The following is a 12,961-nucleotide window of genomic DNA, read 5'->3' on the forward strand; positions in this document are numbered from 1 at the left end:
TACAGTATCGGTCATATCTATAGCACGCCATTTCCAAGTGATATTGTGTGCCCCTTATGTTTATTTATATATTTTTACGAATTTTCAATTAAAATTTAGTTCATTCTCAGACAAACCCCATATATACCCAAGTCCAACAATTTGTAGAAAACTACAAAAAAGTGTAACAAATTTTCACCTAAATTTGAAACTTTTTTCCCGGAAGTCTTAGAATTTTTTTGAGTACACAGTTTTTTAGCCCCTGAAATTTTAGTCTGCTAATGTGCAAGTTTCAAGTGGCTAAAAGTTACCGTTGATTTTTTAGAATTTTTTTCGCCAAAGGTGTTGCGGCTTTCCTCCATATACAAATAAATTGAGTTTATTCATTATATGGAAGCCAATGCGACAAAAAAAAATCTAAAAAATTAACGGTAATTCGTAGCCACTTGAAATTTGCACATTAGCAGACTAAAATTTCAGGGGCTAAAAAACTGTGTACTCAAAAAAATTCTAAGACTTCCGGGAAAAAAGTTTCAAATTTAGGTGAAAATTTGTTACACTTTTTTGTAGTTTTCTACAAATTGTTGGACTTGGGTATATATGGGGTTTGTCTGAGAATGAACTAAATTTTAATTGAAAATTCGTAAAAATATATAAATAAACATAAGGGGCACACAATATCACTTGGAAATGGCGTGCTATAGATATGACCGATACTGTATATATCTATACATACATACATGCATAATATGATAAACACAGCAAATCGATTTCAGCTCATTACACAAGCGTCGCTGAGCGTTGGCTTGGTCGTCTATGCTAGAATAAACTCACACACAGTTAAAAAAAAAAAACAGCAAAAACTTAACCCCAGCAGCGCAATATGTGATTCAAGGTTAATGTGGGGAGCGTGCTTGCAACAGCTCAATTGATGGCACAGCATTAACACTTAACCGTAAATCGTTTTAACACATTCCAGTGTTAATCGACAGACCCCGAGAAGAGAGTAGGGTTTAGCCAGATGATTTAAATTAAAATTGAAATTGCATTGCAGTTAGGCAGGTGGAAAATTAAGAGAAGCCAAGAAAAATTAAAACATAGGCGATAGAAATATGAGACGAAAGTTTGTTGGAGAGAGAGAGAAGGAGAGGTAGGAAGATTGTCGATAGATGAGCCGCATGCAAACAACACGTATATTAGAGTGTGCCAGAAAGAAAGTTCGTTAGGGATCTAAAATATTCCCTGAGTCTAAAATACGTTTGCAAGATAATTTCGAACTTTTTTTGCCGCGACTTCTTCGGCATTTACAGTCAGATCTTAAAGTAAGAGCAACTCTGGTTAAGATAGTAGGCAAGCTAGTTTGAAAGATTTTGTTTGTTCTGGCATGAAAGTTTTGCAAAAAAGCCACCCTGCCAACTTCCATGGTGAAAAGCTCTTTTGAAAGAAAGTACTTCAGCATATTTCAAATGGAGATATATGTATATCATCCTGCTTGCGCTACTTCAATAGTCTCAATGGCCGAGTGAGCAAAGCACTGGCGTGCCATTCGACAGACCCCGAGATTCAAATCCTCGGGCAGATGGATTTTTTCTTTTTTAAATTTTTTTTTCCTTTAATTTTTAGCTTTTATGGCTTTAAAAAGAAAAATATATATGATTTATTTTGGAATGAATTTCCGACATCCCTTCTCAAGTTTGGTTTCCAAAATAAATCATCTTACCACCCTGTCGGAAAAATCAACCAAAACCAACACAAAAATATATATTTTTAAGTTTATTTTAATTTATTACTTTTTTGATTAATTTTTTAATTTTTTTATTTAAATTTATTTTTGTTTATTTTTTAATAATTTTTTTTAGTCTTGTTTTTTATAAAGCAAAATATAAATTTCTAATTTAAAATAATTTTTAGAAACTTATTGTACGTATTATGTATTTTTTTCATTTTATAATTTTCTCAGTTTTCTTTTACTATTTTTAAATATTTTTTAATGTCATTAATTTTAAGGATCTTATTTAATTTTGTTTCTTTGCTCTACCATCATTATTTTTTTCTTTAATTTATAATTTTGTTTTTTAATTAAATTATTACCTTTTTAGTTATTTTTATTTCTTTTTTTATATAATTATTTTTTTTTTTTGTTTTTGATTTAATTTTTCTCTTATTTAACTAAGTTGTTTTTCTTTTTTACTTTAATTTTCTTATAATATTTGTTTTTATTTTTTTTTTAATAAAAATATTTTTTAGTTTCATAAATTTTTAAAAACCTCTTTTGTATCTTTCTTTTCTTTACTTTTTCTCTTTTTATTACTTTTTCTTCCTTTTGATTCATAGATTTAGTTTCAAAAAGAAACATTTTTTAGCTCGATTAATTTTTTTGGGAGTTATTATTTTTCCCCGTTTTTTATTGTTTAAAAAAGAGAAATATATTTAAATTACGGAAGGATTTTGATTGTACTAGTAGAAGCAATTTACGAAAAATTTCCATTGTCCAATGCAGGTATAAACAAATTTTTCGAAATTGCCTTGCCAAAATACTTTAGACTCAGGAGTGTACGGCGAAACTTTTTTGTTTGCTTGTAAGATGGTACGGTCTAATGTACATACATAAGTATGTATGTACATATGACATTGTATGTATAAGTAGGTATATGTAGGAAGTAGGAAGGAAAACGGCCGCCAGATTGGCTACCCTCCCAAAGCCATCGTCAAGTGTTAGCTGTGAGTAGGCGAGAGTGGCGCAGACTGGACTGCACACTATAGATATGAATACACAAGAATGTATATAATATAGATATGAGAACTTTTTTTTCTGTCTCCTGCAAATTGCAGAATTAATACATATGTAGGGGAAAAAATTTCATAGAAAACTTTCCCTTATCCACTCAACACGCAGCTGCATCCTGGTTGCTAAGCAATGCGCATCATCATCACATGCATTACGTATACGCCACCTACCTACGTCCAATACATTGTAGTGCACATTCATACATATATTGCGCGTCACAGTCACAGAAGGCTCTACACAAACCAAACATTTCAATAAACAGCTAATTGCTCTTTGCACAAGCCATTATTATATTTGTTTCCTTTTTTCCTATTCGTTTGGCTTCTTAGCACTTCAGATTTTATTTGTGTTTCATTTGTTGTTGGCGGTACGTCTTCTGGCGTCAAATGAAATCAATGATTTTCTGGAAATGCGTGTAGGTGTGTCGAGTGCCAGCAAAAAAGCTGATTTGTGGACGAACGCGCCAACCTTGAGTGCATAGTCGATAAGTGTGTAGGTGTTAAGGATTATTTAAAAAAAAATGTAATGGAAAGCGCAAAGTTAACATGATTAAAGTGGGACGTCGAATAACGAGTAGGTTGTTGGGGATTTTTTCGGATTTTGTTAGGTTATAAGGCAATATCTACTTTTTAATATTTTAATTATTTTTATTATCTTTTTATTTTACTACATACATATGTGTGTATGTATTTCATAAACCTTTTGTTAATTTTTACAACTTTTTAACTTTTCATAGCTTTTTGTTTTACTTGTTATGTCTATTATTTGTTTTGGTTTATTTTTTTATTTTATCTTTTCGTTTTTTATCACATATTTCATCTCTTTTGGTTTGTTTCTTGTCTTTTTGGAAATTTTTTGTTTATTTTATATTTTATCTTTTTTGGCGTTTCAGCTACCTTTTATGGTTTAGTTTATCATTTGTGGCTTATTTTTTGTTTCTTCTTTGTTTTGACTTATTTTTTATTTATTATTTACGTTTCTATTCCTATTTTTATTTTTCGTTCTTTTTTATATTTTTTAGTTTCTTGGTTATTTTTTAAATTTTCTTATTTTTTTTGTTTAATGTTCATTTTTATATTTTTTTATAATTTTATTGTTTTTATTTTTTTAATCTTATTAATTTTATTTTCTTTCTTTGTATTCAAATAATTGCTTATTTTTTATTTCTTGTTTTATTTATTTAGTTTGGCTTAACTTTTTAACTTAAATACTTTATTTTTATTGTTATACATTTTTTAAATTTTTATTTTGTTTATGTATATCTTTTTATATCCGAGCGCAGTTGTGCACAAGGGTATATTAATTTTGTTCACATTACGGTTGTTTGTAACAGCCAAAACGAATCGAGATAGATATAGACAAATGTATATAGAATGAATAGAGAAGTCGATTAAGCCATGTCTGTCTGTCCGTCCGTCTGTCCGTCTGTCCGCGTACACGATAACTCGAGCAAAAATTGAGATAACTCAACGAAATTTGGTATGTAGGTTTCCCTTAATCCAAGGTAGGTTGGTATTGAAAATGGGCGAAATCGGACTGCAACCACGCCCACTTCCCAAATAACGGTAATTTCCAGAAATAAGAATCACAGTGATATTTTAGTAACTACTGACGATTGATATTTACAATAATTTTCAGACGAAAAATAAGAATATTATACATTTTTGGAAAATGGGCGTAGCCACTTATGGTTACATGTGTATATCTTGGTAACAGCTGCACCAATTTCTTCCAAGCTTGGCATAGTTATTGGCCTTGGTACAATGTACCAAATGGCCGAAAATTGTTTAAATCGGACAAGAATCACGCCCACATCCCATATAACGGTAATTTAGAGAAATACAAAATCTTCGATGGTGGACCTTCCGATGGAAACACACATATGTAATTATTTTTTCAATTCAATAGGTTCAGTAGTTTTCAAGTCTATCAACTACATACCAACAGACATGCACGATATTTTTCTACAGTACAATAATTTTATATTCCACTCATTGCATTTTGTTTAAAGCAGATATTTTCTTTTGTTTTTAGTTATGTATTTACATACCTACATATATACTCAGATATACTTTATTATTACCACGCTGTCAATAAAAGTCTTGTTGCATGTAATAACGGGCGTGGCGCACAAGCAATACATACAAGAGTACATACAAACTCATGCTTTTGGCTTTCTGTTTATTTTTATAATTGCAGCAGTTTGAAAAAAAAAAATATTAAAAAATTTCACAAGCCAACTACAGCAATGAGCCTTGACTTCCGTCACACAGCTTATTTGCATAAATATTTCCCTGTCTAATACATGGTACGTTTGTATGTACATATGTACATACATATTAATTTTGTACTTTGCAGTTGCATTTTTATTTTTCGTATTTTATGAATAGCCTTATGTATTATAATTGTTTTGGTTGTCTTTTGCCGCTAGTTGTTATGACTTTTAAATTTACATTCGGCATATTTGTTCCTGTTGACACCCACTCCTCTCATAAGCGAAGGATTGCTCTATGCCTCCCCTCCACGTCTGCTACGCTTCGTTTATTAGGTGCCAAATTTTTGTTTTTATTTTATGAAGGTGGCATTTATTTTTAATGAATGCAAATTTTTCATTATCTTTTAATCTGCTTTTGTGTTTCATTTACTACATACACACATACATACTTTGTTGTGTACTAATGTACTTACACAATTTATAAATTTTATCTCTGTTGTGAATACATTTTTCTAGTTATTGCTACTCCGCTTAATTGTGCACTTTTCAAAGAAAGTACATTTAAGTTCAGAAAATTTTACATACATACATACATATGTGCAATTTAAAAATCATATTGAAATTACTTATACTAAGTAATGTATGCAATAAATTTCAAAGCACAGCCCTTGAGTGTTCTAATCTTATAACTTTTTTGTGGAATAAAAACACAATTAAAAAAGTTGCAAGGGAATCTTGAAATATGTATGTATGTACATTAGGCTGGTCCTTAAAATCAAATGAAAGAATTTCTCAGTCTCCCCCCCCCCCCCCTCAATCGGTAATACCACGGTCACAGATATCACATAGCAATTTTGGTTCTGATTGGAGACGGTTAAGGCGTGTCGCAAAGGGGTCAACGGCCTCTATGGACACAAAAAAATTTAAATTACTCATTATTTATTTTTTTTTAATTTTCAAAATCGATGCTTCTAAAGTCGAAGATATCACATATAAATGTTGGTCCGGATTGGAGTCGGTTAAGACGTCTTCATAGGGTAATCTGAACTTTAAAGTCAAATCGTATAATATATAATAATAAATCTTTTTGCTTTTAAATTTTGCAAAATTTAACACATTTTTAAAGGCCTTCTATTAAGGTTATCCTAGCTAAAATTTGGTCATTGGGTTCGCCAAACTTAGTCCAAGAAAACCTAAATAGTTGTACATATGCACCACATCGAAAGAATAGTCTTACTTTTTTTCTAAAACTTGGACGAGTCTGGGCCTTCGCCGAGTTTCAGCAGAAGAATTAATTATTTATTTATTTTTTTTCTTGTACATATTCCGGCGACAGTCTATAACAATGTGTAAATTTACACGCTGCCTTAATCAGTGGAGAGATTTTCCCATGATACTATCTGCAGCCTAGATTTAGAAAACGGGGTCTATGGACGGAATGAATAAAAGATTCCCTCTTGGGTTAATGCAAAGAATAGTTAATCTGCATTTCCTTGGACCGGCTAGAAACAGCTGATCAGATATACAATAATATATCTAGGAAACTATGGCCTAACTATAACAGGGCGAAATCTCGTAAGCGTTGAATAGATCATGAATGGAAGTATTTAGAATAGTAGCAGCCATCGAACGGTACTGACTAGGAAGGCACATAGCAACACAACTATCAGGAGCTATTAAGCGATTTCGTTAAACGCATCTGGGAATCAAGACACAGTTCAGCAGTCGGATGGGGAATTGATGAAACCAAGCTTTTCTGAACGGCAAGATGCAGCTTTTAGTTGGAGTAGGAGAAAGTCATGGTACCCCCTCAAAACTAACGCGTCTCCATCGTCGCAAATAGCATGACTGCCTTTTTCATGACGTCATTTTTTATTCTATTTTATTGACTTGGTGACCGCCTAAGCGATACTGGCCGACTCCAAAACAGCACACCAGTCGTTTCTCTTCGTCATTTACAGCCAGATAAAAGGGTGGGTAGGGAGTGCAGAAACCTATTGGATAGCTTCTGAACCACCACTTGGTAGATCTAATTTCCTGGCATTCGAAAATCGAGTGTGACGACGGGCTGCAGAATAGCAAAACTGACTGATCGGGAAACTCAGGTATAATCTCACGAAACGTCAAAAAGCTAGAGGAAAACGAATAAATCTGTACAACAAATTTGGATTCAAATAGGAACAGGAAGACTGCTTTGGGAGCGTTTGGACATAACTGTCTGCAGAACCTGTCCCAGGCAGGGCCTTCGCAAAATCCTTAAAATTACCATTGACGTTGACCCTGGCGAAAATTAAAAAGGTAAGGGTTTTTCGAAAGGCATGTTGACAGTTCTAAGGCTACTGCAGAGTTTTACTATTTTTATCGCGTAATTTTACTTTTATTTTTTAATATAAGATTCTGGTTTCTTTTATGCATTTATCTATCGAAATTTTCACCAAATCGACCAAAAAGAAAGAAATTATATTTGTGTTACTATAAAGTGCTTTTAGTAAAACTGAAGCAGACTGTCGGCGCTTTGTGTGTATTTATGAGACTTTTTGTGGCAATTTCGCATTGCAGTGCAATAAATAAGCGAAAAAATAACACTCACTTTGGGTTATTACTTTTACATATTGCATTTTCACTTTCTTTGCGCGCATGGCCAAAACTAAGGCGCTTAAAACCGCCTACTGCCGCCATTTGCAAAAATATGTACAATGACGATGGCGATGGCGAATTCGAGGAAGATTGGAGTGGAAGTAATAAAAGCAAATCAAAATGTAAATCTTTATTAAAAATTGCCGGCTTCTTAACGCTTGAACAATTTAAAGTTAAGGGGAAACCTGAAAATGTATACAAAGGTAAATGTAAATGCGCAAGAGGGCAGAAGCATGTGCAGAGCAAAAGGACTATTGCACATAAGTAAGCATAGACTGTATAGCTGTTGGTTTGGTCGTTGGCCAAGTTGCCTGCTATAGTAGTCAAAATACATATATATTTATAAAAGTATGTATTTGTATATTTAACAACTGTCTGCTGTTCATATGAAAATTGCAAAATTTACATTTGGGGCCCTAAAACGACTTTTCCAACAACGACAATATTGGCCTCCACTAGGCTACTATTTTTAGCCGTTTATAAAGCTTAAGGTATATTATTATGTTTTCATGATTGCTTTTACCCATCATGCAACGCGTCGGACAGTGCTGCCTTAGTGGACAACTACAAAAAAAAATTAATTTTATGTACCGCCAGGAAGCCACTAAAATGAACAAATTTAATATTAAGCATTTTATTCAGAGCATATGCCAGGCGGACGTAGTGGGCTCTTCACGGAAAAATTTCTCAAAAAAAATATTTTAAAATCAGATAATGGTTTGACGTTTCTATATTTCCATATTGTATGTATTAGAGAAATGTGTAAATAAGTTTAACTACGCTAACATAAATTTTGGCACCGTTCGTTTGGCGATCCTAGAGAACTTTGCCCTTTCCTTAGTATTTGTGCGTAGAGGCCACTGAAACGTAAAATTTATTGAAATTTTTCGATACGAATCCAAGTAAATTCAGTCATAAAAAGTTAAGTTATCGAAAGTTATCAAGTTACCGAAATTTATCGAATCATCAAAGGTTATAGTTATTGAAATTTATCGAGTTATCCATGTTTATTTAGTTATCGCAGAAACTTAGTTGTCGAAATTTACGGATAGTTATCGAGCTGAAAAAATGTATAGGTCTATCGAAATTTGTCAAGCTAATGAATGAAAGGTACCGATATTTATTGAATTATCATTATTTATAGAGTTAACGAAATTTATCTAGTTATCGTAATGCATCGAGTTCTTTCCACTTATAGAGTTATCGATACTTATTGATTTACTGAAATTCGTCGATTTATGGAATCGAAGTATTTGGAATTTTCAAAATATACCGAGTTATAGAAATTTCAAGGTTTATACGTTTATCGAGCTATCCCTGCTTATCGAATTTTATCGCGTTACCAGAGTGCAATTTGACAATAGCTTTCGAAAAACATCGAGCTATCAAAATTAACCGAGTTATCAAAATTAACCGAGCTACCGAAATTTACAGAGGTATTCAAAGTTTATCGAGCTATCGACTTATATCGAGATATATACATTTTTGAGGTATGGAAATTTATCGAGCCATCGAAACGCACAGTTGGTCGAACTATCCATTTGTGTTGAGTTATCGGCTTTTAGCATTTTTTTTATAGAATAATCGATATGTATCAAATTGTCGGAATTTATCGAGAAACTGGAATGTATCGGGTCAATTCCAAGTCCTGCCAAAGTCCTCCAAAGATATAAAAGCCTGTAGTCACGTTTTATTAGTTGCAAAGCAGAACATTTTCCGGTAAGTAATTTTGTACCTTTTAAGTTAAAAGACGTGCTAAGATAGAAAACATCTTCAGAGCTCTTAAAAAAATAGAAAAACGGTTGAATTTCGACAGTAACTGGCCCTCCCAGTAAGAATAAAATACTAGTAAAAAGATGAAAAAAGGTTCGGCAAAAACAAAATTTGTTTTCTATCCGAATTCATCGGAGTAGTTTTTTTTTTTTTTTTTTGTATGTACGCTCCCGGTTAACCTTGGACCACGTGAACCAGTATCGATTATAGCTTTTTTATGGAAAGGTGGTACGTCAAGATTGGTTTAGTTCCGATCATGGTGTCATGATGAAATTAACGGTACTACAAAAGTTGTATTTATTTTTATTTTAAAGTGCTGCCTTTTAGTTTTCAAAAGAGAAAACAAAAAAATGCTATTTTTGTGCACTTTTTATTATAATTTTTTTGTTTAAGTTTTATTTATACATATTTATATATATTTATGTATATTCTTAATTTACGTTCGCTTCACGCATATAGTATTTTAATAGTTCATATTACATAAGTTTTGTGTAATATAAATAAATTCGATTTTATAAACCGGTGGCATCCTCTTTAAAATATTTTCAAACTAAACCCTTCTCAAACCTTTTTCGACTGACACCCATGTTGTGATACATTTCAATTGCCTAATTCTCTTAATTCAAGTTAAATTTTATTTACTAACAGGTGGCAACCCTCCTCCGTGTGGTTTAGACGTAAAGCGTTTTCAATTCGATTGGTACCCATATTGTAATAATTCGTTTAACTTATTAAATAATTTTAATTACTTTTCTTAACAGGTGGCAACACTTTTCTAAGAAAAAAAAAGCTTAGTGCACTTATACCCTTTAATTGACGCTCGTTTTTGAAAATCGAACGACCTAAGTACATAAATGCTACAAGAATAAAAATGTTCAACTTCAAACTGCATTTACAGTGAAAACATGAAAGTAATAAAATAACAAATTGCATTTTTGAATTCAGCGTCCCAAAAATTCACTAAAAACATATTATCGTTTCACTTTTAAAATCCATTCATAATTCTATTTTTGCCCGCAGTTTATATGGAAGGCATGCACTGTGCGCCGTTGACTTTAAAATTAAATACATACGAAAACACTAGAAAATTGTTTTACTACAACCGTAGCTGTTAATTCTTTGCACGGACAGCGTAATTTCGGTGGAAAAATATTTAATGTACACACGCGTATGTACGTACGCTAGACGAGAGCATAAGAAATAAATATTGCATACTTTTAGCCGCCAAAATATACCATTGTTATGTTCTACGTAGGCTTGTGCAACTTAAATGTGAAACTTGGTATTTTACGAGGGTTTAAGCCACTTCAAATACATACAAAAGCGCTTCCGAAAGCCTGAAAGTAGGCAACGCAGGCGTAACACTGGTGAATACTTGGCTTTATTTTGGGCCGCAAGTGGATTATTTGTTAACAAGAGAAAAAAGTCGTAACAATTTGTTAAAAATTCTGCCGCTTTCACAGCTGTTCGCCACATATACTATTAGTTAGAGGTAAACACTTTTAGGCAGAGACAAAACATTTTTTGGCACCAAATTTGCGCTACGAATTTCGTCAAACAATGGAATTTCCACTGCTTCCTCTGTTTCCATTTTTCCCATTCATTTTTATTTATTTCATTACACACAAACATAAAGCATGCGGTGTCCTACTCTTTTTTAAAAGCTGATTGCATACTTTTAGGAAAATTACTATAATTACCTGATGAGGTACTATATTCGCAAGAGCGCCAATAGGTATGCACTATAAAACTTGGCAGCGCACATATTGCATGTAAAGGTAGTTCATGCCAAAAACTTACCTGAAATGGAAAAAAATAGAAAATATAAATGTATGTACATAAATCAATTTGTGCTTAATTTTAGTTGGCTTTTAGTCTAGATTAAAAAATAATTAAAAAGATTGTGTCTGCAAATACAGTCAGCGTTAAATAGATGCATACCCTGACGTTTTGACGATTTTATTTATTTATATTTTCTATACCAAATTTTTCTAATTTTTTTATAGTTCATTCAACAGCAAAAACAAGAATTTTTTTTTTAATTCCACACAGAACTCGGGAAAATGCCAGAAATACCATCAATTCGATTTCTTAGAATTTTTTGTCTTCGATTTCTTGTCTTCCACTTCATTATACTAAAATTTGCTACAAAACTACATACTAAAAATTTTTCTAAGAAAACGAATTGAAAAATTTAAAATTTCTAGGAAAATTTCGTGCATTTTTCCCAGTTCTGTATGAAATAAAAAAAAAATGGTTCTTGTTGTTTTTGCTGTTAAATTAACTTTATTTTTATTAGAACTTCAGAAAATTTTGGCTAAAATATTTTGGAATTAGATAGGGAGATATTGCCTTTAATTTGGAAAAGGTTCAAAACCCCCAATTTCAAGTCTACCAGCTATTCAAGCTTCAAGAGAAGCACAAATATTTTTTTCCCCCCAAAAAAATTCATAAATTTCCTAAACGGTTTGAGATTGCACATTTGAACAATAAAGTACATAAATTAACATAGACTTCAACCCTCACAAACGCCTTCAAAAATATTGTTATTGGGGCAGCATCTTTATTATCTTCCCACCAATTTTTACTGAGAAAAGCTTATCAACGGTCATTCAACTGAAATGTTTTTCAATGTCATGTCAATCCCATGGGCTTGGAAGCAAAGATGTTAGGCTAGTGGCCTTAAGCGCGTAACTTGAAATGCATTCAAGAGATAAAGAATGCGAAAATGGTTAATAACGCTAGGTCACTATCGGGGCTGATGCAGATTTTATCTCACCTATTGACGAACACGAGACTAAATCATGAGATATGTATTACCGCAAGCCTGTAACTTAACTAGATAATTTCCATAGAAGGTGCAATGATGAGGAAAACAAAGAAAACGTTGACTAATTTCTATACGAATGCCTTATAATTTAAAGAATGCAAATCAAATTTATGGTGGAAGACTTCCTTAAAACAGGGAAGGTGTACGCATCGCCTCATTAGCACAGCAGACAGGATTTGCCAAAAGATTCGAAATTCGGACTTGGAATACGCAACGAAAACTTTGAGATTTAGGAATCTCATAGAGAAAAACCAATTTAAAACAAAAACAAAAAAAACGAAGCCTTTTGTTATCCCAACCCGTAAGCAAATGAGCCAGGCTAAAATTACCGGTGGATAATTAACTATCTAAACGTCTGACCAAAACCTCCGACAAGCATGCAACTACAGCAGTTACAATCAAAAAATATCTCGAGGCAGAAGGTCTCTAAATCTTTCATAGATTTTATGTGGACGCGAAAAGTAAAGTAAAAGAAAAAGCTTCCTCTGGTCGTCGCTTATGGACAGATAGCAAGATGGGGAGATAAAGAGATAGATAGCCGAAAGCAGCGCTAGGTTGGGTAAAATACAAGTGATACATCAAACCGGCTCTCCTGCTCAGTTCACACAATCTCAGATGCAAGCAAAGTACAGTACAACAACTAAATGCTTAATTCAAAAAATATCGGGCGAGTTCTGAATATTCGCAGGGTTTTGAATATTCATTATGAACGAAAGATAGCGCTCTTTCATAAAACATC

At 32.6% G+C, this 12,961-nt stretch overlaps 1 protein-coding gene across 2 annotated transcripts in view; it reads right to left on the reverse strand.

Annotated features, from left to right (window-relative positions):
- The window catches only part of PRL-1 (protein-tyrosine phosphatase 4A family member PRL-1), a 151,363-nt gene that overhangs the window by 103,093 nt on the left and 35,309 nt on the right, over window positions 1-12,961 (reverse strand). The window contains exon 2 of one of the 2 annotated variants that reach the window (XM_017623473.1): window positions 11,093-11,192. The exons of the other annotated variant lie outside the window; for it this stretch is intronic. The gene's annotated coding sequence lies outside the window, so the exon portion shown is untranslated. The remainder of the gene's footprint in view (window positions 1-11,092; window positions 11,193-12,961) is intronic. 2 annotated transcript variants of the gene reach the window in all.

This window comes from Rhagoletis zephyria, unplaced genomic scaffold (assembly GCF_001687245.7).
Source record: "Rhagoletis zephyria isolate East Lansing unplaced genomic scaffold, Rhagoletis_zephyria_1.1 Rzeph_scaffold_00052, whole genome shotgun sequence".
Taxonomy (NCBI): domain Eukaryota; kingdom Metazoa; phylum Arthropoda; class Insecta; order Diptera; family Tephritidae; genus Rhagoletis; species Rhagoletis zephyria.